The following is a 4,571-nucleotide window of genomic DNA, read 5'->3' as shown; positions in this document are numbered from 1 at the left end:
CCTTCACGACAACTGTACAGGGGGTACATTTTTTATCTAACTCATCCATTAATTTTTTTTAGTAATTCTTAGAGATTTTATTAACCCTTAATATAAAAAACTTTACATTTGTCCCATAGTATTAGAAGCAGATGAACCACTTAAATCTTCAGACATGTTTTGGTTTCCATTATCCTTTCTCCCATAAAATGACTGATATCTGAGCACATGTGAGGATGAGAAAAAGGATATTAACCCCAAAGTAGGAGACAGCACAAGTTTTGTTTTTAATAGTATAACCTGAATTCCAAGATATAAATTCAAGCCACATAAATTCAGACAGACTGGTTCAAAGTAAAATATTTTAGTGCTATAAACAGTGGTATTTCAGTTTCAACATGAGATATCAGTGGTGGTTGAAAGTGACGAAATTTAAACAGTGTTGCTGACCATGTACGTTTGTGACTGTCCATCATAGTGTGTCTTCTTACAGATTTTTTCAAACCATATATGGAGGAAAATTATTGACAAAATCACTGAGAAATATTCATAAACGTGTTCCTCTTTCTCTGGAATGGGTGTGTTTGTGTGTGGGTGGGGGGTGTACCTCCTCATATTGACCTCATTTATAAGGTCAGGGCTTTACTGTTTACATCACTGGCAAGTTTTTGACCAGTTAGTGTCCAGAATAAGGATTTCAATTAACCAGATTTCTGCTGTGCGGAGACACACTGTCAGTCTTGGACCCAGAATGCATTTCTCCATCAGCTGTGGACTGTCTTTTATGTGTGTAACCACACTGCTTTTCCTTCCTGCACAAGGTGAGTGTGACTTGAATACTAGTGAAGATAGACCACTAAAGTGAGTGTGATACAACAAATAATACTGTGTTAAGGCACAAACTGATTTGAAAACAAATTGCTAGGGTATACATATCTGATGGTAGCCATAATCACCCAATTTTTTATCACTGCGTGTGTTTTGCATTGCAGGTCAACCTACAGCATTTGTCTGCTGCATGTCAGTCTCAATGGCCCGCATTAGGGAACCTGTCGAAGCTTGCTATGAACAGAAGAAAGACACATTTCGTAATTGTAAAATACATGCATACATGTAAGTAAAAGTATTCGATTACACACAAGCTTCACTTTCTGCCTGTGTTTGACTTGTGCTGTACCAGATAATGTCTGGCACAAACTTTAAGTCACAATCTTGAAGATCTCCATTCTGTTCTCTTTGGGGGCTTCTCTGGTGATAAGCGGTGATTGCAGCTCTGTTTTTGCATCTCACTTCCCAGACAGTCTGCTGGTTAGCTCTGCTGACCCTCTCTGGCGGACCAAACAGAGCTGGGTTATGGAAAACACGTCACAAATGTTGCATTCATGTGCTCCGCAGATGTTCCCATTAACCAAATTAGGAAACAACGTGGAGGCTACAAATAAGATTTTTTTAAGAAGCATATAACAAGTTACATGTGAGCTTGAATTAAAAAAAAGGTTCTTAACATCAGCCAAACATTTACTTTCATCCGCCTTGTTCCTGTGTGAAATGATGTCACTGACTGTTGAAGTTGTTCCCACTTAAGGGGGTGTTCACGTGAATATTTCCAGTGGGGAACTCATAATTCAGAATATTCTGACACCAGATGAATGCTGTGAGCAGCTTGTGATTTTTTTTTGACTAATGTTAGATATGGTGATCGATACCTCTCTTATATCTGTGCTTTAATTATGCAGCTAAACACCTTGTTTGGTTTCTCATGTTGTCTTTCTACCTCATAGTTTGAAGGGTAACAGTGACCATCTCTATTGCGTGGACCCAGATGCCAGCTGGCTCCCAGAACGACTTGAGAGGTTAAATACAGTAAGTCTGGAGAACACACTCTTATTTTGAAATTTACAACTGAAAGAAACATATCGAGAAAATAATGTCCATGCAGATTTTTGTGTCTTTATATTTATGTTTTCTTTATTTTTTTTGTCTTTAGTCTTATTACTATTAACTATGGTCATTTGATAACACTTTGTAAGGTGGGATCTAGAATATACCCAGCCTCCCAAGGAACTCTGAATAAAATTGTCCTTTTATGGGTTTAGGTTTTATTGTGTTTGACAAATCAAATTCAGCAGAGGACATTTCAATTGCAATAATATGGAATTTTTAAAGCTAAAATTAACTGTTTCTCTCCACAGAGAGGAATAAATTGCAAAGTCTTGTGAAGACCCTGAACAGCAAAGATGAAGACGATGCACCGCTACCTTCTACGCAGATATCTTTACACTGGCACTTGTCCCTGTTTTATTTTTCCACTAACTAAGGTGCTTTATTTCTGCTGTTTTTACATACATTAAAAAATATTAGCAATGCCTTTGGCAGCAATCTCTACTGTCTTCTCATCTAATAAAGCTGATTTTGAAAAATTGTTGTCTTGGTGCCATTGTTGTTTAACAACATATATTGGTACACACAGCCCTAAAAATCTCTCTGGAAGATTTTAAATTTAAGAACAAATTTAAAACTTATAGTAGTTTGATAGTTTGACATTGTGGGATACACTCATCATTTTTTTGCTGAGAGTTACTTATAGCATAAATGTACTTTACAGGATAAATATGGAGCTATGCAGTCAACAGCCAGCTAGCTCAGCTTGGCATAGAAACAGTGGAAAACAGTTAGCATTGATCGTTCCCTTCAAAGCTAAAAATATCATACACCAACAGATATGTAGTTTTATGCAGACATAGTTGAAGTTTTATGGAGTCCAAAATGTAGAGCAACTTCTTTAATGTTCAGGAAAATATTAAGAGGATCCAAAAATGGATGGTAAGTCCTCTGAGTGTGTTTTGGTTGGAATTTTTTTAACCATATAACGAAACATATTGACAAACCATTGAGTAACCATTGATAAACACAACTGTGTTCCTCTTTCTCTGGAATGGGTGTGTGAAGGGGGTGTGCCTCCTCATATTGACCTCAAGGACTTTTTTTCTTGCATGTCAGGGCTTTACTGTTTACCTCCAGATTTCTACAGAGACGCATCATTTTGAGACCCATGATGCCATTCTCCTTTTACTGTGAACTGTCCCTCGTGTGTTGCTTGCACAAAGTCAACTCTGACTACCTATGACTTCTATGTTCTTTAAAGTGTAAGGGCCTTTCCATAGTCTGCAAGAACAGAGAAATTTGTTCTTTCTTGCAGGTCTGAGAGAAAAGAATGACGTCATTCTTTTCTCTCAGACCTGGTTTGGGAGTTCTTTTTTCTCGTGTGGTGTCCAAGCACTATTGTGTGATTAGTCAGAAATTTGAAGTGGGCTTGGTTAATGCGGAAAAGCGCGTATGACGTATGCAGCATAGGGAGGGGCCTATGAGGACTTTCTAGGAGTTCTGCACTTGAGTTTCTCGTGAAGAATGAAATGTCCTGGCCAGAACGAACATTGTTCTTGTTCTTGCCACCTCGAGAAAAAGAACACATTTCCCTGTTCTTGTGGAGTATGCATACGGCTTAACTTGAATAGGAGAATCTATCAAATCGTATCCGATAGATATTGGATAATATGTTCCAACCCTCACCGGTTGTCAAGAACTCTGAGTAGTGACCAAAAAAATGAAATCGCTGATACAAGAGGCTGAAATGAGTTTCACCAAACCAACTTCAAAGAACCCTTCAAAAGGGTAATGAACAAATTATGGTGTAATACATATGTCCATAAGTTATTATTGATCCTCAGTACGGAATTGGAAACCTACACATATAGTTAGTAATATATAAAAACTGCATAGGTCTACAAATTAATTAATACAGTCATATTGGTAAATTAAAATACCCTCACCTTTACCAGCTGAAATATTAAAGTGATGTACACATTAATGCATCAATAATCAAAATCCTATAATATATTTTATGCTGAAATGGGTCTAATGCAAAATGAGTACTTTTACTTTTGCCACTTAAAGTATATGTTGATTCTAATACTTTTATACTTTTACTTAAACAAAGAGAAACATTTGAGAGAGAAATCAAATGTCAGTTGTTGAGAAACATTCAGAGAGGAAGGAAAAAAACAAAGTAAACAATTACTGAGAACAGATTTTACTTCATCATTGTTGCATCACTGCTGTTCCTCTTCTGATGAGGTTTATGATTTTACATTTTCTCACGAAGCTCTCAGCAAGACAATAATTAAGCATATCATCTAAACTCGACCTTTTAATTGGAATGGCAACTATTGCTGTTGTGCCAAAGTTTCTAATGTTCCCTCTTTCAAGTTTTATATTATTCTTATTGTCTGTGTATCATCTGTGTAGGGGGTCTACTTTGTGTTTTGTGTCTTTTAACTAACTAATACAGATAGTTTTGACAGTTGGTCTTGCTTGTATTGATAGCCTATATTTACAGTTTACCTGTCAATTGCAAAACATTTAAAATGAAAGGCCATGCGTTAATTTTCACCAATCAGAATATTTTATTGGTGCTAATTGAAAGCAAACATTTTTGCTGCTTTTTTTCCTCATTAAAACCTATACTATGTTAATCACCTGGAGAACGGTGATTTCTTGGCCATGTTCTGTAAATGTGTAACTGGATATCTGAC

This window comes from Epinephelus moara, chromosome 13 (genome assembly GCF_006386435.1).
Source record: "Epinephelus moara isolate mb chromosome 13, YSFRI_EMoa_1.0, whole genome shotgun sequence".
Classification (NCBI taxonomy): domain Eukaryota; kingdom Metazoa; phylum Chordata; class Actinopteri; order Perciformes; family Serranidae; genus Epinephelus; species Epinephelus moara.
This window is presented reverse-complemented; position numbering follows the sequence as displayed.